Source organism: Aegilops tauschii, chromosome 1 (genome assembly GCF_002575655.3).
Source record: "Aegilops tauschii subsp. strangulata cultivar AL8/78 chromosome 1, Aet v6.0, whole genome shotgun sequence".
NCBI lineage: Eukaryota > Viridiplantae > Streptophyta > Magnoliopsida > Poales > Poaceae > Aegilops > Aegilops tauschii.
Window position 1 is genome coordinate 308530286 of NC_053035.3, and position 26408 is coordinate 308556693.

The window sequence follows — 26408 nt, forward strand, 5'->3', positions numbered from 1 at the left end:
TTGGGGGTAGGACGGTAATCTCGCATCTCGCCAATATTTTCCCAGAGCGATTTCAGGCGAGGAGAGGGTGTTTTGGCACCCATGGTTGGCGCCCACGGTGTATGAACAGGGCTGACAGGTAGGGAGGTTGTGTCACGTCTGAGTGAAGTTACAAACCTGCCCCTATTGAAAATATTTGCCTACATCGATTCTGGCCGAGTCGGGTTTGTTTTGCCGCCCACCGTGTATGAATGGGGAAATGGAGGGAGAAATAGAGGTCTTTTGGACGAGCTTGAATCAAATGTGTTTTGCCGCCCATGTTTGGCGCCCACCGTGTCGGAATAGGCTCAGAGGCGGTCGTGTCACGTCTAATTGAAGTTACTAACCTACCCCTATTGAGAGCAGTGGAAATCGGGCTGATGGATTGTTCGTGTAATGGGTAGACAGTAATTTCCATCTCCAAAACACTTGGCTTCGGGTAGCCGACGTGGGAGTGGACATTTTGCCGCTTCTTTCGAATTTTGGGACAATAAGCATCCACGTTTACCCTGACAACTACATTCGAATCCATTTTGTATTCCTATACGAATCTTTATAAATCATTTTATGTGTTTTTATATATCTTCAAAAGCACGACAAACATGTATTCCACTGTCATATATGAATATGATTTACAAATGCCGATACTCGAATTCAGAAACTAGAATCCAGTTTAAGGTAAATTTGAATATTTGGAACACTTAATGTCCAACTCAAATGTCACACGTAGCATAATGTGTACTCCCATTTAGATATGTACATAAGCAATGTATCAAGATTCAAATACCGAGTCAATCAACCAATAATGTACAAAACTAACAGACATATAAACACTTATAGAGTATATGGATCAATAATACCAACTAACATACATAAGCCAGGCCACTGTACTTTTTTTGCTAGAAGAGCATCCTTTTTTTAGCGAAGCTAGTACAACATCTTGGCCCTTTCCGATGCGTGCCATTTATGGTCCATCTATACTACTATTATTGCTGAATGCACATTCAGACCGATTGACATATTTGTAGGTCTGGCAAAACAATCAAAATGAAATGTCTCCGAGTCTTATCAATGAATACAGACTTATCAATCAAAATGAAATGTCTCCAACGTATCGATAATTTATGAAGTATTCATGCCAAGTTTACTATTGTTTTATATGATTTTGGTATGATTTGATTAGAACTAACCCGGACTGACGCAGTTTTCAAGAGAACTACCGTGGTGTTGTTTTTGTGCAGAAATAAAATTTCTCGGAATATGCTGAAAATCAACGGAGAATTTTTCTGGAAAATATAAAAAATACTGGAACAAAAATCTACCGGAGGGGAGTCCCGTGGGCCCCACGAGGGTGGGGGCGCGCCCCTGTGCCTCCTGGACTACCCGTGGGGCCCCCTGACTTGTTCTCGACGCCAACCTCTCCTATAAATACCCAAACCTCCAGAAATTAACCTAGATCGGAAGTTCCGCCGCCGCAAGCTTCTGTAGCCACGAGAAATCAATCTAGGCCCTCTCTGGCACCCTGCCGGAGGGGGACATCATCGCCGGAGGCCATGGAGGAGGATCCCGGAGGGGCCATCACCGCCATGAAGGCCAAGGACCAGAGGGAGGACCTCTCCCCATCTAGGGGGGAGGCGATGGAGGAGGAAGCACAAGAGGGAGAACCTCTCCCCCTCTCTCTCGGTGGCGCCGGAGTGCCACCGGGAGGGGAATCATAGCCGCGGTGATCGTCTTCATCAACATCACCATCATCATCACCATCCTCATCTCTTTTACACGGTCCACTCTCCCGCAACCCGCTGTAATCCCTACTTGAACATGGTGCTTTATGCCACATATTATGATCCAATGATGTGTTGCCATCCTATGATGTTTTGAGTAGATATCCTTTGTCTTTGGGTTGATTGATGATCTAGATTGGTATGAGTTGTATGTTTTATTTTGGTGCTGTCCTATTGTGCCCTCCGTGTCGCGCAAGCGTGAGGGATTCCCGCTGTAGGGTGTTTCAATATGTCCATGGTTTACTTATTGTCTGCGTTGCTTGAGTGACAGAAGCATAAACACGGATAAGTGGGTCACGGCGTATGGGATAAAGGGGACTTGATACTTTAATGCTATGGTTGGGTTTTACCTTAATGATCTTTAGTAGTTGCGGATGCTTGCTAGAGTTCCAATCATAAGTGCATATGATCCAAGAAGGGAAAGTATGTTAGCTTATGCCTCTCCCTCATATGAAATTGCAATAGTGATTACCGGTCTTGTTAACAATTGCCTGGGATAATTCCGCACACTGACCCATCATTATTCCACACTCACTATTTATAATATTTAGTAATATATTCTAACTTTATGATAACAACACGTACTTTTATATTCTAGCTTTCCGATATCATGCAAAGTTATCCTCTTCATACCCACAACGCAGTTTTATTTCTCGTTTCTAGTTGGAAGCAAACGTTCGGTGTACGTAGAGTCGTATCAGTGGCAGATAGGGCTTGAGAGAATATTGATCTTACCTTTAGCTCCTTGTGGGTTCGACACTCCATACTTATCACTTCCACCATCGGGAATTGCTACGATGATTCCCTGCACTTGGGGATTATCAAGCTCTTTTCTGGTGCCGTTGCCGGGGAGCAATAGTGTGGGGTTGATATTCTCGTGTGTGCTTGTTTGCTTTCTTCACTAAGCAGATTTTGTTTTTCCTTTTTGTTTCTGGGTGAAACATACAAAAAAAATTAAAAGAATGAAAATACAAAAAAAATTACTTGCCTCTCATGCCTAAAAAGTTTTTCAAAAAGAGAAGTGATTGGAAAGTTATGCATTGAAGAAGTGAGGGTCGACCTTGAGCACTTGTGTTCATGCTCATGGAAACAATGTAGAATTTTTCATGGAAGTTTCCCTGTAAATAATTATCCCCTTGTATATATCCATTGTATTATAAAAATAATGTGCCAAGCTTTGGTTTTAGGATGATTAGATTGCTTCTTTACTTTGTGCAGAACAAAAACAGAAACTTTGGCTGTAGCGCGTGATTTTACATTTTTTACTGGAAAGTCAAATGGGTCTGAAACTTTTTGCACATTACTTATGTACAAATTGTTTAAATTTTCATATATTTTATAGAATTTTAGGAGTTACAGAAGTATACTAAACTTCCAGATTACTACAGACTGTCCTGTTTTTGACAGATTCTGTTTTTCGTGTGTTGTTTGCTTATTTTGATGAATCTATGGCTAGTATCGGGGGGTATGAACCATAGAGAAGTTGGAATACAGTAGTTTTAACATCCATATAAATAAAGAATGAGTTTATTACAGTACCTTAAGGTAGTGATTTGCTTTATTATACTACCGGATCTCACAAAGTTTTTGTTAAAGTTTTGTGTGGATGAAGTGTTCGAAGATCGAGGAGCTATCAATATGAGAAGAATAAAGAGAGGCAAGAGTTCAAGCTTGGGGATGCCCAAGGCACCCCAAGTAAATATTCCAAGGATACTCAAGCATATAAGCTTGGGGATGCCCCGGTTGGCATCCCATCTTTCTTCTTCAACAATTATCGGTATACCTCGGTTTTTGTTTTGTTCACATGATTTGTGTCCTTTGTGTTTTTCTTTTTCTTTAAGAACCATGCTAGTATGATATGTCCCCTCATCTATTTATATAATGCATCATGTGCTACACTTATATCTTTTAAGTATGATCTTATAGAATTGCTCTTTGTGCTTCACTTAAATATTTTGAGTATGGTTTTATGGAATGCTTCGTGTGCTTCACTTATATATTTTGAGCTTGGATATTGGTTAGTCTATATTAATTGTAGAATTCTCCATGAACTTCACTTATATATTTTGGAGTATGAATAATACTATAATCTAAAGTGGGGTTGGAAGAGTGTCAACTTTAGGAATTAGTGATCCCACTATTCCGAATGAGAAGAATTTTGCTTATGTGGAGAATAGAAAAAATTCTATGCTTGTAGATCATGAAAAGAATGCTTTATGTGATGGTTATATTGTTAAATTCATTCATGATGCTACTGAAAATTATTATGAGGGAGGAATATATGCTTGTAGGAGTTGCAATAATATCAAGTTTCCTCTCTATGTGCTTAAAGTTTTGAAGTTATACTTGTTTTGCCTTCCTATGCTAGTTGATTCTTGTTCCTACAAATTATGTGCTCACAAAATCCCTAGGCATAGGAAGTGGGTTAGATTTAAATGTGCTAGTCATATTCTTCATGATGCTCTCTTTATGTTTCAATTCTTTTCTTTTATGTGAGCATCATTGAAATCATCATGCCTAGCTAAAAGGCACTTAAGAGAAGCGCTTGTTGGGAGACAACCCAATATTTACCCTTACTATTTTTGTGTGTTTACATGATTAAGCTACTGTAGTAATCATATTTTATAGCTTTTGTTTCAATAAAGTGCCAAGTAAGACCTTTGGGAAGACTTGGGTGAAAGTTAATGTGATCTTGCTGTAAAAAACAGAAACTTTGCGCTCACGAGATTAACTATCATTTTTTATATAGAAGAGTGATTTTGAGTTGATTCTTTTTACCGAAGATTAATAGACAAATTCCTCACGTCCATCAATTTATTTCATAATTTTTGGAGTAGCAGAAGTACGGTTGCTGTTCAGATCATTACAGACTGTTCTGTTTCTGACAGATTCTGTTTTCATTGCATAGTTTGCTTGTTTTCTAGTTTCATGGCTTATAATTCTCAATATAAATCATAGAAATGATATGGTACAGTAGGAATTGTGTGAGAACAATTATGAACCTTGTCTTTGACAGTACCAAAGTGAATGGTTTACTCTTTATCATACTAACCTATCTCACGAAGTTCCGTTAAGTTTTGTGTGACTGGAGTTTTCAAGCTTTGGGTGAGATATCGATATGAGGAGAATAAGGAGCGGAAAGACCCTAAGCTTGGGGATGCCCAAGGCACCCCAAGGTAATATTCAAGGAAGACTCGAGCGGCTAAGATTGGGGATGCCCCGGAAGGCATCCCCTCTTTCGTCTTCAAAACTATCGGTATACCTTACTCGGAGCTATATTTTTATTCGTCACATGATATGTGTTTTGCTTGGAGCGTATTTTCAATTTTACTTGCTGTTTGAATAAAGTCATTGGATCTGAAATCTTGGATGAAAAATTAATTATTTGACTACTCAGTGTTCTTCATTTATATCTTTTGGAGTAGTTTGTCATTTACTCATGTGCTTCACGTATATCCTATGAGTAAATGGTTGAAGGAATTGAATATCATAAATCTGATTTTGTATATGTTTCATATGCTTATACCATGGGGAGTAATGACTTCACACAGAATAAGTATACGTAGTAAACTTATTTGAAAGTTAGCTAATGCAGAATTGGTCACTGATACGTCCATTTTGCATCATGCTTTTATATCGATATTTATTGCTTACGGGCTGTTATTACACGTTATGTCACAATACTTATGCCTATTCTCTCTTATTTTACAAGGTTTACATAAGGAGGGAGAATGCCGGCAGCTGGAATTCTGGGCTGGAAAAGGAGCAAATATTAGAGACCTATTCTGCACAACTCCAAAAGTCCTGAAACTCCACGAAAGTTATTTTTGGAAATAATAAAAAATATTGAGCGGAAGAAGTACGTCAGAGGGGGCCCCACCTGGCCATGAGGGTGGGGGGCGCGCCCTACCCCCTGGGCGCGCCCCCCTGCCTCGTGGGCCCCCTGTTGGCTCTCCGGTGGCCATCTTCTGCTATATGAAGTCTTTCGTCGAGGAAAAAATCAGAAGCAACCTTTCGGGACGAGACTCCGCCACCACGAGGCGGAACCTTGGCAGAACCAATCTAGGGCTCCGGCAGAGCTGTTCTGTCGGGGACACTTCCCTCTGAGAGGGGGAAATCATCGCCATCGTCATCACCAACGCTCCTCTCATCGGGAGAGGGCAATCTCCATCAACATCTTCACCAGCACCATCTCCTCTCAAAACCCTAGTGCATCTCTTGTATCCAATTCTTGTCTCCAAGTCCGGGGTTGGTACTAGTAGGTTGCTAGTAGTGTTGATTACTCCTTGTAGTTGATACTAGTTGGTTTATTTGGTGGAAGATCATATGTTCAGATCCTATATGCATATTAATATCCCTCTGATTATGAACATGAATATGCTTTGTGAGTAGTTACGTTTGTTCCTGAGGACATGGGAGAAGTCTTGCTATTAGTAGTCATGTGAATTTGGTATTCGTTCGATATTTTGATGAGATGTATGTTGTCTATCCTCTAGTGGGGTTATGTGAACGTCGACTACATAACACTTCACCATTATTTGGGCCTAGAGGAAGGCATTGGGAAGTAATAAGTAGATGATGGGTTGCTAGAGTGATAGAAGCTTAAACCCTAGTTTATGCGTTGCTTCGTAAGGGGCTGATTTGGATCCATATGTTTCATGCTATGGTTAGGTTTACCTTAATACTTTTGTTGTAGTTGCGGATGCTTGCAATAGAGGTTAATCATAAGTGGGATGCTTGTTCAAGTAAGAACAACACCCAAGCACCGGTCCACCCACATATCAAATTATCAAAGTACCGAACGCGAATCATATGAACGTGATGAAAACTAGCTTGACGATAATTCCCATGTGTCCTCGGGAGCGCTTTTCTCTATATAAGAGTTTGTCCAGGCTTGTCCTTTGCTACAAAAAGGATTGGGCCACCTTGCTGCACTTTATTTAATTTTGTTACTTGTTGCTCGTTACAAATTATTCTATCACAAAACTATTTGTTACCACTTATTTCAGTACTTGCAGAGAGTACCTTGCTGAAAATCGCTTATCATTTCCTTCTGCTCCTCGTTGGGTTCGACACTCTTACTTATCAAAAGGACTACGATAGATCCCCTATACTTGTGGGTCATCAAGACTCTGTTCTGGCGCCGTTGCCGGGGAGTGAAGCGCCTTTGGTAGGTGGAATTTGGTAAGGAAAAATTTATATAGTGTGCTGAAATTTACTGTCACTTGTTACTATGGAAAGTAATCCTCTGAGGGGCTTGTTCGGGGTATCTTCACCCCGATCAGTAGAGCAAAGAGTTGCTCCTCAACCTACTGAACCTACTGAAAATGAAAATGTTCCCTTTGAAGTTCCTTCGGGTATGTTAGAAAAACTGCTAGCTAATCCTTTTTTAGGAGATGGAACAAAGCATCCTGATGAGCACCTAATATATGTGGATGAAGTTTGTGGATTATTTAAGCTTGTAGGTATACCCGGTGATGTTGTTAAGAGGAAGGTCTTCCCTTTATCTTTGAAGGGAGATGCATCGACATGGTATAGGCTATGTGATGATACGAGATCATGGAACTATAAACGATTGAAATTGGAATTTCATCAGAAATTCTATCCTATGCATCTTGTTCATCGTGATCGCAATTATATATATAATTTTTGGCCTCGCGAAGGAGAAAGCATCGCTCAAGCTTAGGGGAGGCTTAAATCAATGTTATATTCATGCCCCAATCATGAGCTCTCAAGAGAAATAATTCTTCAAAGTTTTTATGCTCGGCTTTCCGAAAACAATCGCACCATGCTCGATACCTCTTGTGCTGGCTCTTTTATGATGAAGGCTATTGAATTCAAATGGAATTTATTGGATAGAATTAAACGCAAATCTGAAGATTGGGATCTCGACGAAGGTAAGGAGTCAGGTATGACACCTAAGTTTGATTGTGTTAAATCTTTTATGGATACCGATGTTTTCCGTAAATTTATGGACTTGACTCTGAGATAGTAGCTTCTTTCTGTGAATCTTTTGCTACTTATGTAGATCTTCCCAAAGAGAAGTGGTTTAAATATCATCCTCCCATAGAAGTAAAAGTAGCTGCACCTATTAAAGTTGAAGAAAAGACTATCACTTATAAAGATCCTGTTGTTCCTACTTCTTATGTTGAGAAACCACCTTTCCCTGTTAGGATAAAGGATCATGCTAAAGCTTCAACTGTGATTCGTAAAAGCAATATTAGAACTTAACACCTCCTGAGCAGATTAAAGTTGAACCTAATATTGCTATTGTTAAAGATCTCTTGGCTGATAATATTGATGGGCATGTTATTTATTTCTGCGGTGAAACTACTAGAATTGCTAAACCTTGTGCTAAAGATAAACATAGACCTGTGGTAGGCATGCCTGTTATTTCTGTTAAAATAGGAGATCATTGTTATCATGGCTTATGTGATATGGGTGCTAGTGCTAGTGCTATACCTCATGACCTATACAAAGAAATTATGCATGAAATTGCACCTGCTGAGATAGAAGGTATTGATGTTACCATCAAACTTGCTAATAGAGATACAATATCACCCATTGGAATTGTTAGAGATGTTGAAGTCTTGTGTGGGAAAACAAAATATCCTGCCGATTTTCTTGTTCTTGGTCCCCCACAAGATAGCTTTTGTCCCATTATATTTGGTAGGCCCTTCTTGAACATAGTCAATGCTAGGATAGACTGCGAAAAGAGTGTTGTTACTATTGGCTTGGGTGATATGTCTCATGAGTTTAATTTCTCTAAATTTAGTAGACAACACCGTGAAGAAGAATTGCCTAGTAAGGATGAAATTATTGGTCTTGCTTCTATTGCTGTACCTCCTAGTGATCCTTTAGAACAATATTTGCTAGACCATGAAAATGATATGTTTATGAATGAAAGAAGGGAAATAGATGAAGTATTCTTTAAACAGGAACCTATCCTGAAACACAATTTGCCTGTTGAAATCCTAGGGGATCCTCCTCCACCCAAGGGTGATCCCGTGTTTGAGCTCAAACCTTTACCTGATACTCTTAAATATGCTTATCTCGATGAGAAAAAGATATATCCTGTTATTATTAGTGCTAACCTTTCAGAGCATGAAGAAGAAAGACTATTGAAAACTCTGAAGAAGCACCGTGCTGCTATTGGATATACTCTTGATGATCTTAATGGCATTAGTCCCACTCTATGTCAACAAAAAATAAATTTGGAAGAAGATGCCAAACCGGTTCGTGATCATCAATGAAGGCTGAATCCTAAGATGAAAGAAGTGGTAAGAAAGGAAATACTAAAGCTCCTTGAGGCAGGTATAATTTATCCCGTTGCTGATAGTCAGTGGGTAAGTCCTGTCCATTGTGTCCCTAAGAAGGGAGGTATTACCGTTTTTCCTAATGATAAAGATGAATTGATTCCGCAAAGAATTATTACAAGTTATAGGATGGTAATTGATTTCCGCAAATTAAATAAAGCTACTAAGAAAGATCATTACCCCTTACCTTTTATCGATCAAATGCTAGAAAGACTATCCAAACATATACATTTTTGCTTTCTAGATGGTTATTCTGGTTTCTCTCAAATACCTGTGTCAGCCAACGATCAATTAAAACTACTTTTACTTACCCTTTTGGTACTTTTTCTTATAGACGTATGCCTTTTGGTTTATGTAATGCACCTGCTACCTTTCAAAGATGCATGATGGCTATATTCTCAGACTTTTGTGAAAACATTTGTGAGGTTTTCATGGACGATTTCTCCGTCTATGGATCCTCTTTTGATGATTGCTTGAGCAACCTTGATCGAGTTTTGCAGAGATGTGAAGAAACTAACCTTGTCTTGAATTGGGAAAAGTGCCACTTATGGTTAATGAGGGCATTGTCTTGGGGCATAAAGTTTCTGAAAGAGGTATTGAAGTTGATAGAGCCAAGGTTGATGCTATTGAAAACATGCCATGTCCCAAGGACATCAAGGTATAAGAAGTTTCCTTGGTCACGCCGGATTTTATAGGAGATTCATTAAGGACTTCTCAAAAATTTCTCGGCCTCTGACTAATTTATTACAAAAAGATATATCGTTTGTCTTCGATGATGACTGTGTAGAAGCATTTGAAATACTTAAGAAAGCATTGATCTCTGCACCTATTGTTCAGCCACCTGATTGGAATTTACCCTTTGAAATTATGTGCGATGCTAGTGATTATGCTGTAGGTGCTGTTCTAGGGCAAAGAGTTGATAAGAAATTAAATGTTATTCAATATGCTAGTAAAACTCTAGACAATGCTCAAAAAAACTATGCTACTACTGAAAAAGAATTCTTAGCAGTTGTATTTGCTTGTGATAAGTTCAGACCTTATATTGTTGATTCTAAAGTAACTATTCATACGGATCATGCTGCTATTAAATATCTTATGGAAAAGAAAGATGCTAAACCTAGACTTATTAGATGGGTTCTCCTGCTAGAAGAATTTGATTTGCATATTGTTGATAGGAAGGGAGTTGAGAACCCCATTGCAGACAACTTGTCTAGGTTAGAAAATTTTCTTGATGACCCACTACCCATTGATGATAGCTTTCCTGATGAGCAATTAAATGTCATAAATGCCTCTTGTAGTACTCCATGGTATGCTGATTATGCTAATTGCTGTCAGGACCCCGATTCTAAGTCACACCGATCTAGCCTGTAACACCTCATATCACTTTGCGGCCTCACGCACGGTATTCCCATGGGTGTCGCCTTACCATGGCCCGGGACCGTTTGCGCCTTTTGGCTCACGTATATGATAATGTCGCTAGCATCCATATGACAGAGAACCCGGGCCGACATGACTAGTCGTGAACCCAAAGTGGCACTAACTTACGGGGACAGGCATACGTGAATCAACATCGAGCATGTCGGTCAGCAGCGTGCGAATCCGGGCTGTAGCACTGGGCTAACAGGACTCCGGATGTCACCGCGAGACATTTCCCCGAAGGGACAGACACAGGAACGAAGTGAATCACATGCCGGCCAGTCAAGTGTTCCGGAGCAGTAGTGCTGGGCTAGCAGGACTCCGGTGAACCGGGCTGTAGCGGACTACTATGGCTCATGGAAGCACAAGACTACATTTCCCCATAAGAGAGGCTACCAAGGATAAACAACTAGGTTGTCGGATCCCACACATACCAAGCATTTCAATCATACACACAATATGCTCGATATGTGTAAATACAACATGGCATCACAACATAACTCTACGACTCAAGTATTTATTCATTAGGCTCCGAGGAGCGAGATATTACAAACATAGGTCTCATGACCCAACATTCAGAGCATACAAGTCAAACACATGCGGAAGCTTAACATGTCTGAGTACAGACATCTACAAATGAAAAAGGCTGAGAAGCCTGACTATCTACCAGATCCTGCCGAGGGCACAAGATCGTAGCTGAGGTAACAAGCTAAACGTCGAAGTCCATGCGGAACTACTAGCGAGACTGAAGTCTCTCTGCAAAAATATAAATTAAGCAAACATGAGTACAAATGTACCCAGCAAGACTTACATCAGAACTAGCTACATATGCATCGGTATCAACAAAGGGGGTGGTGGAGTTTAACTGCAGCAAGCCAACTTTGACTCGGTGGCTATCCTAGCTACAACTGCAAGTAACTCTTTTGAGGTGGCGCACACGAGTCCACATATTCACCATATCAATACTCCACTATGGATCCGCTCTCGTCTCCCTACGAGAACGCCATCCATAGCACTCACGCTTATCTTGCGCATTTTAGAGTATCCACTTTCACTTGTCTATGAACTGTTATAGGCAACCCAGAAGTCCTTTACCGCGGACACGGCTATTCGAATAGATCATATTAACCCTGCAGGGGTGTACTTCGTCACACACGCTCTCACCGCTTACCGCCGTTTACACAGCATGTACTCGGCAACCTTCAAGCGGAAGCCCAGCGAGGGTGTCGGCCACAGCCTACCTAAACACTCAAGTCTCTGGTCCAGGTTTATCGCCTATTCAGGTTCCATCCGCAGGGAGTCCGGCCGAGGTTTCCACATACGGCCCCGAACGATGTGTACAGGGTTCCGAGACACCAAACGGGCGCCCGGCATGCCCGGCCACGTGCCTACCGCATCACAGCCCACCCCTCGGGTCAGCGCTGCGCACGGCCTCCAGCATACTACAAACACCAGAAACTACTTACAACTCCTGGACAGAGGACAAGGGTGATTAAGAAGCCGAGAGGGTCCATTGGTTTCGGGCCCAATGCGTGGTAGTAACTGTATCATGGATCACAAACACAGAACTCAGTTCCTGAGGACGGCTTCAATGAGACAACCCACCATGTACTCCTACATGGCATCTCACCGCTACCTTTACCAAATCGTGTTCACACACTTAGCTCACACACAGTAGGACATGTTCATCACTGCTCCAATTCATCCCCGATGAATCAGACCCGACTCAACTCTAAGCAATAGCAGGCATGACAAACAAGCATGAATGAGTAGGCACATCAGGGCTCAAACAACTCCTACTCATGCTAGTGGGTTTCATCTATTTACTGTGGCAATGACAGGTCATGCAGAGGATAAGGGGTTCAACTACCGCAGCAAGTAACAGATGAATCGTTGTTGTCCTAATGCAGTAAAAGAGAGCAGGAGCGAGAGAGTGGGATTGTATCGGAATGAACAAGGGGGTTTTGCTTGCCTGGCACTTCTGAAGATATTATAGTTCTTCATCGGTGTCATCGAACTCATCGTCGGAATCACGGCTATCGAGAGGGAACAAACACCGGCAATAGAGAAGGAAACACAATCAATGCAATGCACAATATGATGCATGATCATGACATAGCAAAATGAGTGTCTTGGGCTAATGCAACTACAACCAGATGGGTTTGAGCCATTTTGAACCAAAGATTCAACCCCAAACTCATCTTATGAATTTATATAGTGCTTTATCATGTTTTGATATAAACAGCAGGGTTAAGTTGCTTTAACATGCATGAAACCAGTACAGATGGATAGATTGGATTTTTTTGATCATTTTTCATATATAAATTATTTCATTTGGAGTTACAGATTAATATCTATGAATTTTAGAAGTTTAGGGTATTTTCTGGAATTTCCTAATTAAATTAAAATCCAGAAAATTATTAATTATGTCAGCCCTACGTCATGCTGACCTCAGCAGGTCAACAGACCGGGTCCAGGTCAAACCTGACCAGTGGGACATGCCTGTCAGTGACTAACCTAACTAATCCAGATTAATTAGCGCCAAACTAATACTAATCTAGTTTAGTTAAGAGCATGGGCCCACACATCAGTGACCTAGGGGGAGTCGAACTGGGGTCAAACCGGGTCAAACGAGGTCAAAACCGCCGGCGACTCGACGCCGGTGAGGCCCGAGACGGCGGCGCGGCTCGGAAAACGCCCAGAGGGCACGGACGAGGCCGTTCTTGGGCTCATTGGAGAGCTCTTGCAGGCGCACGTCGAGTGGTGGTGGCGGCCGGGCCTATGGTGGCCGGAGCCGACGACAGCGAGCTCCAAGGCGGCGACCGGAGTTCGGGTTAGCACGGGGGCGGCGTTAGGGAGCATGACACGGGGTGCGGAGGGGTGCTATGGCCTCCTGGGGGTGCACTGAGCACGGCTACGTGCTCGGTTTAAACGGAGGCGAACCAAAACGACGACGGCGTCAAGTCCGGCGCCGGTGAGGTCTTGGTCTCGACGGAAACGAAGGCTATGATGAGCTAATGGACATGGGAGAAGGGGGAATTGGTGGAGGAGCTCACGGTGAGTGCAGAGGTGGCCTCGGCGTGCTCGGGGAAGCACCGGAGCGAGCGGGGCGGCGAGAGGGATCTCCGGCGGTCCGAGGTTGAAGACGGCAACATGGCGGTGCTGCGGTGCGTCCCGGCTTGCTTGACTTGGCGGAGAGGTCGGGGACGATGTGGCGGAGCTCCTGGACTGGTCGGGGAAGCAAGGGGGAGGCGGTGGACATGACAACGACGAGCGGCGGCGACGGTGGCGTTCGGCCGTGCGCGTGGGAGAGAGACAGAGGGGAGGAGGAGCACGGGGAGAGTGAGAGAGGGCCAGAGGGGTTGCGTGGCGCCCTTAGCCAGCTCCAGGCGGTCGGCGGCAAGCAGGAGGTGGCGTGCTACGGGCACGCGCGCGTCGGGCACGCGCTCCGCGTCCGACTGGCGCGAGGTGGAAGACGACTGGCACTTGCCAGGTGGGCTGGGCCAGCTGAAGGAGCTAGGCCAGGTAAGTGGCCCAGGTGGGCTTCCTCTCTCTCTCTCTTTTTATTTGTTTCTATTTTCTAATATTCTGTAGTCTTTAGGGCTTTATTAAAAATACTTAGACACTTCCAAAAATCATGAAACTACTCATGATCACTGTTGGGAATATATCCTACAGTAAACATTTTAGTTTATGATTATTTGAGCATTTAAAATATTTAATAGCATTTAAATGCCCAAATGCAAATAGAGTATGATTTAATCCAGAGCCCAAATATGTCATGGAAAAATGTGCATCACCTCTGGTTACTGTTTCCAGCATTTTCCAAGAATGATGAACATTTTTGAAAGCCATTTGGATTTACTGGAAATATTTTGGTTGAACCTAGTGAATTCCTTTAATGCTAGGGTTTAGGAAATCCCCATTTCAAGTTTCTTTCAAAGTTTAAACATGATGCACACATGAGGTTAGCCTAGTGCAATGTCAGAAGCTAGGGATGTGACAACTACATTGTTGCTAAATTTATACCACCTAGTTTCACATACCAGCAAAAGAAAAAGTTTTTCTATGATTTGAGACATTACTTTTGGGATGACCCACATCTTTATAAATAAGGAGTGGATGGTGTTATTAGACGTTGTGTACCTGAGCATGAACAGGAACAGATCCTACGCAAGTGTCACTCCGAGGCTTATGGAGGGCACTACGCTGGAGATAGAACTGCACATAAGGTATTGCAATCTGGTTTTTATTGGCCTACTCTCTTCAAGGATGCCCGTAAGTTTGTCTTATCTTGTGATGAATGTCAAAGAATTGGTAATATTAGTAGACATCAAGAAATGCCTATGAATTATTCACTCGTTATTGAACCATTTGATGTTTGGGGCTTTGATTTTATGGGACCTTTTCCTGCCTCTAATGGATATACACATATTTTAGTTGCTGTTGATTACGTTACTAAGTGGGTAGAAGCTATTCCAACTAGTAGTGCTGATCATAACGCTTCTATTAAAATGCTTAAAGAAGTTATTTTACCGAGGTTTGGAGTCCCTAGATATTTAATGACTGATGGTGGTTCACACTTTATTCATGGTGCTTTTCGTAAAATGCTTGCTAAGTATGATGTTAATCATAGAATTGCATCTCCTTATCACCCACAGTCTAGTGGTCAAGTAGAATTGAGTAATAGAGAGCTCAAATCAATTTTGCAAAAGACTGTTAATAGATCTAGAAAGAATTGGTCCAAGAAACTTGATGATGCATTATGGGCATATAGAACTGCATATAAAAATCCTATGGGTATGTCTCCGTATAAAATGGTTTATGGAAAATCATGTCACTTACCTCTCGAACTAGAACATAAGGCTTATTGGGCTATTAAAGAACTCAATTATGATTTCAAACTTGCCGGTGAGAAGAGGTTATTTGACATTAGCTCACTTGATGAATGGAGAACCCAAGCTTATGAGAATGCCAAGTTATTTAAAGAAAAAGTTAAAAGATGGCATGACAAAAGAATACAAAAGCGCGAGTTTAATGTAGGTGATTACGTATTGCTATACAACTCTCATTTAATATTTTTTGCAGGAAAACTTCTCTCTAAATGGGAAGGCCCTTACGTTATCGAGGAGGTCTATCGTTCCGGTGCCATAAAAATCAACAACTTCGAAGGCACAAATCCGAAGGTGGTAAACGGTTAAAGAATCAAACATTATATCTCAGGTAATCCTATAAATGTTGAAACCAATATTATTGAAACCGCAACCCCGGAGGAATACATAAGGGACACTTTCCGGAATGTTTTAGACTCCGAAAAGGAATAGGTATGTGGTATGGTAAGTAAACCGACTCCAAAACAATTTTTATGGCAATATTTCTCCATTTTGGAATATTTAGAAAAATAGAAAAATAAGAAGCAGTCCGGGAAGGACATGAGGGCTCCACGAGGGTGGAGAGCGCGCCCTACCCCCTGGGCGCGCCCCCTACCTCGTGGGCACCTCGTGTGCTCTCCGAACTCCGTTTTCTTGCATGATACGTATTTTGGTTGGTAAAAATTATTATATAATCTCCCGAAGGTTTTGACCCCTGTATCACGCAATTATCCTCTGTTCTTGTTTCGAGCTATTTTTCTGACAGATCTAGATTATCATGACGTCTCCAAGCTCCCCCAAGGACAAGTTCTTCGAGAAGGTCATCAACCCTTACCTCGCAGAGGTGCTACGACACCCTCAAACCATTGAGATGCGTGATGGGTTGCTGCACATCCGCGATGTTGAGGGACCAAAGGGGACCGGAAGCGTGGAGACGAGGCTCGAAGCAATGGAGCAACAAGTTTTCAAGTGCCAGGGGATGGTGGAACGTGGACTCAACTCCAACCACATGATGATCGCGGAGTTCACCACCAACCACAAGCTGGATGCCGACAACATCGGGGAGACCATCTTCAAGCTTCACGAGAAGATCGAGCACCTTCAAGCCCAAATCTATGACCTGCAAAACCAAAACTGTGAGTATGAATATAGATTCAAAAGGATGAGTTTGGCTGCAGATTTGAGGATCCCGGAGACTCGATCATCCTTCTATGATGGTGAGCCTATGCCTTGGAAGATGGACGACAAACCCGCATCATCACCACCATCCTCTTCACCAGCAAAGGAGACATAATCACATGGGTATGGGCACTCCCCTTGGCAACTGCCAAGCTTGGGGAGATGCCCCGGTATCGTATCACCATCACACTCCTATCTTTACCTTTTTTCTTAGTTCGATCCTATTAGTAGTATCTTGATCTAGTAGAATAAAGTTTATGGTATGATCTAGTTTTGAGTTTTGCTTTATGATCTCTCTATGTAATCGAGTCCGTGAGCTATATAATAAAGATTAGTGTTGAGTCAAGGGCTTGATTATCTTGCTATGATCTTGAGTGAATAAAAGAAAAGAGAAAAAGAATAAAAAGAAACAAAGAGATCATATTGATCTTATTGAGAGTAATGACTTCACATAGAAAGAGTATGATGATTAAAAATTGTTGAGAGTGACAAGCATAGCTTTGGTCATCGTTGCAATTAATAGGAAGTAATAAGGAAAGAGAGGTTTCACATATAAATATACTATTTTGGACATCTTTTATGATTGGGAGCACTCATTAAATATGACATGCTAAAGAGTTGATGTTGGACAAGGAAGACAATGTAATGGGTTATGTTTTCTTATATCCGAGATAAAGTATATTGTCATGGATCATCCAACATGTTGAGCTTGCCTTCCCCCCTCATGCTAGCCAAATTTTTTGCACCAAGTAGAGATACTACTTGTGCTTCCAAAAACCCTTAAACCAGTTTTGCCATGAGAGTCCACCATATCTACCTATGGATTGAGTAAGATCCTTCAAGTAAGTTGTCATCGGTGCAAGCAATAAAAATTGCTCTCTAAATATGTATGATTGATTGGTGTGGAGGAAATAAGCTTTATACGATCTTGTGATGTGGAAGAAATAAAAGCGACAGACTGCATAATAAAGGTTCATATCACAAGGGGCAATATAAAGTGACGTTCTTTCGCATTAAGATTTTGTGCATCCAACCCTGAAAGCGCATGGCAACCTCTGCTTCCCTCTGCGAAGGGCCTATCTTTTATTATTATATTTCACCTTATGCAAGATTCATGGTGATCTTCACCTTTCCTTTTTACATTTTATCCTTTGGCAAGCACAGGGTGTTGGAAAAATCCTGATACATATATCTAATTTGATATGGGTTAGCATGAATTATTATTGTTGACATTACCCTTGAGGTAAAAGGTTGGGAGGCGAAACTATAAGCCCCTATCTTTCTCTGTGTCCGATTAAAACTCCGTAACCACAAGTATTGCATGAGTGCTAGCAATTATGAAAGACTAAATGATAGTTGAGTATGTGGACTTGCTAGAAAGCTCTGACATAGCTTCAATGACTGAGATTATAGCCTGTTAGTTCTCAATAAAGTTTCTGATTCATACTTGGCATTGTGAATAGATTATTACTTGAGCATAAGAAATCATATGACAATATCCATTTATGTTGCTGTTATGAGAATAATCATGATGCCCTCATGTCCGTATTTTATTTTTTCGACACCTCTACTTCTAAACATGTGGACATATTTATCGTTATCGGCTTTCGCTGAGGACATGCGAGGTCTAAGCTTGGGGGAGTTGATACGTCCATTTTGCATCATGCTTTTATATCGATATTTATTGCTTATGGGCTGTTATTACACGTTATGTCACAATACTTATGCCTATTCTCTCTTATTTTACAAGGTTTACATAAGGAGGGAGAATGCCGGCAGCTGGAATTCTGGGCTGGAAAAGGAGCAAATATTAGAGACCTATTCTGGACAACTCCAAAAGTCCTGAAACTCCACGAAAGTTATTTTTGGAAATAATAAAAAATATTGAGCGCCCCCCTTCCCTAGTCCAATTCGGACCAGACCAAGGGGAGGGGTGCGGCCACCCTTGAGGCCCTTTTCCTTCTTTCCCGTATGGCCCAATAAGGCCCAATACGTATTCCCGTAACTCCCCGGTACTCTGAAAAATACCCGAATCACTCGGAACCTTTCCGAAGTCCGAATATAGTCGTCCAATATATCGATCTTTACGTCTCGGCCATTTCGAGACTCCTCGTCATGTCCCCGATCTCATCTGGGACTCCGAACTCCTTCGGTACATCAAAACTCAATAAAACTGTCATCGTAACGTTAAGCGTGCGGACCCTACGGGTTCGAGAACTATGTAGACATGACCGAGACACGTCTCCGGTCAATAACCAATAGCGGGACCTGGATGCCCATATTGGCTCCCACATATTCTACGAAGATCTTTATCGGTCAGACCGCATAACAACATACGTTGTTCCCTTTGTCATCGGTATGTTACTTGCCCGAGATTCGATCGTCGGTATCTCGATACCTAGTTCAATCTCGTTACCGGCAAGTCTCTTTACTCGTTCCGTAATACATCATCCCGCATCTAACTCATTAGTCACAATGCTTGCAAGGCTTATAGTGATGTGCATTACTGAGTGGGCCCAGAGATACCTCTCCGACAATCGGAGTGACAAATCCTAATCTCGAAATACGCCAACCCAACAAGTACCTTTGGAGACACCTATAGAGCACCTTTATAATCACCCAGTTACGTTGTGACGTTTGGTAGCACACAAAGTGTTCCTCCGGTAAACGGGATTTGCATAATCTCATAGTCATAGGAACATGTATAAGTCATGAAGAAAGCAATAGCAACATACTAAACGATCGGGTGCTAAGCTAACTGAATGGGTCAAGTCAATCACGTCATTCTCCTAATGAGGTGATCTCGTTAATCAAATGACAACTTATGTCTATGGCTAGGAAACATAACCATCTTTGATTAATGAGCTAGTCAAGTAGAGGCATACTAGTGACACTCTGTTTGTCTATATATTCACACATGTATTATGTTTCCGGTTAATACAATTCTAGCATGAATAATAAATATTTATCATGATACAAGGAAATAAATAATACTTTATTATTGCCTCTAGGGCATATTTCCTTCATTCATCCCCACAACGCAGTTTTATTTCTTGTTTCTAGTTGGAAGCAAACGTTCGGTGTACGTAGAGTCGTATCAGTGGCAGATATGGCTTGAGAGAATATTGATCTTACCTTTAGCTCCTTGTGGGTTCGACACTCCATACTTATCACTTCCACCATTGGGAATTGCTACGATGATTCCCTGTACTTGGGGATTATCAACTTGTGCTCATATAAAATTACAAACTAAAAAACAAAAGACAATTATTACATGATCTCTAAAACAAATGGTTTGATTGATTACATGAACAAACAACACAAAGGTTATTCAACGATGGAAAGAACATGTCACCTATGATTTACCAAGTGGGAATTTAATTTCCTTTTTTCCTTCAGGACTTTAACAATGCGGTCAGTCTCAGCTTGCTTCGTTTTGAAATCCACCAAATATTTAATGGTTGTCTTGAGTACTGCTTGTGATTGTGCTGTTTGCTTCCTCAACATGTCGACTTCATCTCTAAGTGCAGAAGCGGAATCTCTTTCTACCACTAGTTTAGCCTCTAGAGCATCAGCAGTTGGCAATTCATGATGCATGACTAGGGCGGTGCCACTGTTGTGGGATGATACAACGTCCATGGGAACCTCGCTCTTTGATCTTGGGCTAACCTGTTTTGCCATTAAAGTTCCAATTGGATTCCGAAAAGTTGAAGTTAGCAAAACATCTCAACTGGGAGTTATAATAGCAAACCAGTTAAACAAACCAGGAATTAAAGAGTTTCAATTGGATGCTGAAAAGTAGTTATTAACATCATTGTAACCGGTTGTTGCAGCAGTAAAGCAGTTAAACAAACAAGTTTTGCAAAAGGTACCTGTTGTGGCATTGAAGTTTCTCTTGGATCCTGAAAAGTTGAGTAGCCAGTAACGTGATTAGAGCAACCGGTTGTAGCAGCGAAGCTATTAAACAAACAAGTTTTGCAAAAGGAACCTGTTGTGGCATTGGAGTTTCTCTTGGATCCTGAAAAGTTGAGTAGTCAGTAACTTGATTAGAGCAACAAGTTACAGCAGCAAACCTGTTACACAAATATATTTTTGAAAATGTACCTGCTGTGCGATTGGACTTCCAATTGGATCCTGAAAACTTGAAGTTGGTAAGATGATTACAACAACAAGTTATAGCAGCAAACCAGGTAAACAAGGAAGTTTCTGAAAACATACCTGTTGTGCCAACGGAGTTTCAGTTGGATCCTGCAAACTTGAATGTTAGCAATCAATAAATAAAGTTTTGCAAGAGCCATAAGAAACTAACATAAAACTACTAAAACTAACCAGCTTTGGCAACGTATTTAATTATACATGAACTAGTAAAACTAACAAGTTCTTGGCAACGTATTAAAGTAACAAGTCGGTACCATTTAGCAGCAGCACATACATCTGTAAATTTCTTTGTTGTAAGCAAAATGATTCCAACACATATATAAGTTAAAAAGACAGTGTCCCTCATATAAACCTGACAGTTGTCTATCTATGAACATGCAAACATTACTAGTTCTACAAGTGATAACAGCAAACCGTTTAAACAAAAAAGGTATCAGAACGTAAATTACACATGAATTCTGCTGCACCCTAGAAGTACATATGACCAGCTATCTATGTGCTAAAGTAGCTATTTAAGTTAAGGCAAACACGTAATTCTTAACAGTAAGTATCAAACATATAGATAGACGCAGTCTGTAATAGGATTAACAGGCTATGGCATTATGTAATCAGTAGCAAACTAAATTAAGCCAAGCAACGTAATTGAACAATTTTGCAATAAGTGGCTAACTAAAATTTTGAGAAGCAGGTAACTGAACTTACGCTAGCTCTTTGTACAGGCACACTGCAACTTATTTTTCACTTACAAGGTTCTACGAAGGAGTCCATGGCATCAATTGCTTGGATACGTAGTCCCCAATACTTCTTTCTTCCCACACTACATTGGTAAGTCGAATGGTTAATCTGGTACGATGGTGTGTCCTTGATATGTTATATGAGGACGTGTAGTCAGACTAGTTGTGGCCACACACATCACACTGACTTTTACTGTATATTTCATGCGATTACATTTGGCATATCGAGATCTAAGCAATCTACAATAGGATGAAAAGACTGGCATCCTTCACATTATTGGCGAACTCAGTTCATAGAAACAGGCAATTCAACCATTCTGCGGGTAAATCAAAAGCGCCACTGGAAGATTTTTCACTACCCCAATCATACACGCAAAAAGGGGCAACATCACCGTAGGGGCTGCTATGGGCGGCCGCCTCGGGTGGATGGAAAGTGTGCATCTAGTTTGAGTCGTCCAGGTTGGCCCAGGCTAGTTTTGTTCGTCCCAACGCACGAGCAGGCAATGTAAAAAATGAAGAAAAATGTTTCAATTTGGATGGGCCAATAATGTAAGTGCAAGGCAGGCCCTATAGCAGGCTCGCAGCCCAAACGAGCGCCTCCCATATCGATCGACAGCAGGAAAAATCCCAATTCGTTCACTCCAGCCTCCAGTCTGGTTCGCTCCTAACCTAGCCGCCGCTGGACAAACTGACACAGCACTTCCTCGTGCCCTCGTTGGAGGGTGGTCGCCGGGCTTCAAGCGAATGGAAGGACAAGAAGATGAAGATCCAACCCTGGATGTAGCCTTCGTGGGAGGCAGCGGCGGCAGCACGGGCATGGCATAGAGCTTGCGCAAACGGACAGTCACAGCTTGCAAGAGCAGCATGTGCAACGAGCAGGTACATCACATCCCTGATTATATCTAATTAAACTGTTCAATTTCTGGCCAACAGTTAAACCTGACGGTGTTGTAAAACTGCTTGTATGTAGGGAATCTATGAGAAAATGAAACCAATTCCTGCTTATTTCATAACTCCCCAAATCAATACTGAACTGACTGAATCTGATGTATCTAATCAAGTTTCTGGTGCAAACATACAAACTCATGGTGTTCTCGAGCCTGAAGTGTCTAATGAACAGACTGCTAATGAAGGATTTGATGCAAACATTTTACATGCTCCTGCTAATGAGGGATCTAATGCAAGCATTTTGCAAGCTCCCATTGAAGGATTTAGTGTCTGATGATGATCTGCTATGTTGAGAGAGACATAGAGATTTACAGGCATTGATGACAAGCAAATTATAGTACATTTTCATGGCTTGAGGAAACGTCGAGGCCATCTACCAGAAAATCCCCGTATCATGACAACGTAGCATAAATACTTTTCTAATCTGTTGTTTGAAACTACTGGCATACTTGTGCAGGATAGATATATTGATATGCAGTTTGCGCACTGGTTATAGGTGCAATTACACTTCGATATTTTTAGCCAGAGAACGAATAATTCAAGCAGGTACAGACCATGTTGGTAGTCCTTGTACACCATGTTGCATTTTGTGTTTTTTGGTGCTTACATCATTTAGTGTTTTATAATCTAAACTACTTTGGATCATTAGCTAGTTTTCAAAGTGCATGTAGCTTCACATTTCTCAAGTTAGGTTGATTTCTGGAGTGCAAGTGCCTTCATATTTTTTAAGTTAAATGTCCGCCCCTGGTACCCTTCAACCAAATACAAGAAATCTCTTGTGTCCCCAACACACCCAATACAATGGCAAATTGTATAGGTGCACTAGTTCAGCGAAGAGATGGTGATAAAAGTGTAATATTGATGGTAGAAATATATTTTTATAATCTGAATAAATAAAAACAACAAGGTAGCAAATAGTAAAGGGCACAAAAAACGGTATTGCAATGCTTGAAAATGAGGCCTAGGGTCCGTACTTTTGCTAGTGCAACCTCTCAACAATGCTAATATAATTGGGTCATATAACCACCCCTCAAAGTGCGATGAAGAATCACTCCAAAGTTCCTATCTAGCGGAGAACATAAGAATAAATTGTTTGTAGGGTACGTAACCACCTCAAAGCTATTCTTTCTGTTCGATCTATTCAAGAGTTCGTACTAAAATAACACGAAGCTATTCTTTCCGTTCGATCTATCCTAGAGTTCGTACTAAAATAACACCAAAGAAAATTCATATTCATAATACTCAATCCAACACAAAGAACTTCAAAGAGTGCCCCAAGATTTGTACCGGAGAAACAAAGACAAGAGCGTGCATCAACCCCTATGCATAGATTACCCCAATGTCACCTCGGGAATCCGCGAGTTGAGTGCCAAAACATATATCAAGTGAATCAATACGATACCCCATTGTCACCATGAGTATTCAATTGCAAGACATATATCAAGTGTTCTCAAATCCATAAAAGTATTCAATCCGATAACAACAAAATCTCAAAGGGAAAAAACTTAATTCATCACAACAAGATAGAGAGGGGAAAACACCATATGATCCGACTATATTAACAAAGCCCGCGATACATCAAGATCGTGACATCTTAAGAACACGAGAGAGAGAGAGAGAGAGATAGAGATTAAACACATAACTACTGGTACAAACCCTCATCCCCAAGGGTGGACTACTCCCTCCTCATCGTGGTGGCCGCCGGGATGATGAAGATGGCCACCGGAGATGATTCCCCCCTCCGGCAGGGTGCCGGAAAGGGTCTAGATTGGTTTTGGGTGGCTACAGAGCCTTGCAGAGGTGGGACTTCTGATCTAGGTTAACCCCGAGGGTTTTCGGAATATTTGTGAATTTATAGGGTAAAGAGGGGGTGCGCGAGGCCACCGAGGTGGGCACAACCCACCTGGGCGCGCCTGGGCCCCAGGCGCGCCCTGGTGGGTTGTGCCCCCCTCGGGGCACCCCCCAGGTGCAGCTCTGGCCCATTGGTGGTCTTCTGGGTCATAAAAAATCCACAAAAAGTTTCACGGTGTTTGGACTCCGTTTGATATTGATTTCTTGCGATGTAAAAAACAAGCAAAAAATAGCAACTGGCACTGGGCCAATAGGTTAGTGCCAATAAAATGATATAAAGTTGCTATAAAATGATTGTAAAACATCCAAGAATGATAATAAAACAACTGAATACTTCATAAATTATAGATACGTTGGAGACGTATCACTGTCGTCCTCGAGAATATCAATAATAACAAAGTCCGTTAAGATAGTAAAGTTTGCAACCATAACAGGCACATCCTCACAAATACCGATGGGTATAGGAGTTGATTTATCAACCATTTGCAAAGAAATTTTAGCAGGTGTCAACTTATTCAATTCAAGTCTATGATACAGAGAGAAAGGCATAACACTAACACCGGCTCCAAGATCACATAAAGCAGTTTTAACATAGTTTCTTTTAATGGAGTATGGTATAGTTGGTACTCCTGGATCTCCTATTTTCTTTGGTATTCCACCCTTAAAAGTATAATTAGCAAGCATGGTGGAAATTTCAGCTTCCGGTATCTTTCTTTTATTAGTAACAATATCTTTCATATACTTAGCATAGGGAGGCATTTTAAGCATATCAGTCAAACGCATACGCAAAAAGATAGGTCTAATCATTTCAGCAAAGTGCTCAAAATCCTCATCATCCTTTTTCTTGGATGGCTTAGGAGGAAAGGGCATGGGTTTATGAACCCATGGTTCTCTTTCTTTACCATGTTTCCTAGCAACAAAGTCTCTCTTATCATAACGTTGATTCTTTTATTGTGGGTTATCAAGATCAACATCAGGTTCAATCTCTACATCATTATCATTACTAGGTTGAGCATCAACATGAACACCATCATTAACATTATCATAGGTTCATGTTCATCACCAGATTGTGTCTCAGCATCAGAAATAGAAATATCATTGGGATTCTCAGGTGTGTCGATAATAGGTTCACTAGCATGCAAAGTCATATCAGTTTTCTTCTTCTTTTTATTAGAAGGACTAGGTGCATCAGTATTAATTCTCTGAGAATCTTTCTCAACTCTCTTAGGATGGCCCTCGGGATACAAAGGTTCCTGGGTCATTTTACCACCTCTGGTCATAATCCTAACAACATTATCATTGTTCTTACTATTCAACTCATTAAGCAAATCATCTTGTGCCTTAAGTACTTGTTCTACTTGAGTTGTAACCATGGAAGCATGTTTACTAACAAGCTTAAGATCATTAACAGTTCTATTCATATAATCATCCAAGTGGTCAAGCATGTAAGCATTACGTTTCAATTGTCTACTAACATAAGCATTGAAGTTTCTTGTTTAACAATAAAATTATCAAACTCATCCAAGCATTGACTAGCAGACTTATTATGAGGAATATCACCGTCATCAAATCTATGTAGAGAGTTTACCTCTACTACCCGTGTCAGGTTATCAAGACCATGTATTTCTTTAATAGGTGGTAGATTCTTAACATCTTCAGCTTTAATACCTTTTTTTCATAGATTTCTTTGCCTCTTGCATATCTTCAGGACTGAGAAATAGAATACCCCTTTTTTGGAGTTGGCTTAGGAGTTGGTTCAGGAAGTGTCCAATCATTATCATTACTCAATATATTATTCAATAGCAATTCAGCTTGCTCAACAGTTCGTTCCCTGAAAACACAACCAGCACAACTATACAGGTGGTCTCTGGAAGCATCGGTTAGTCCATTATAAAAGATATCAAGTATTTCATTTTTCTTGAGAGGATGATCAAGAAAAGCATTAAGTAATTGGAGAAGCCTCCCCCAAGCTTGTGGGAGACTCTCTTCTTCAATTTGCACAAAATTAAATATTTCCTTTAAAGCATATTGTTTCTTATGAGCAGGGAAATATTTTGCAGAGAAGTAGTAAATCATATCTTGGGGACTACGCACACAACCAGGAGCAAGGGAATTAAACCATATCTTAGCATCACC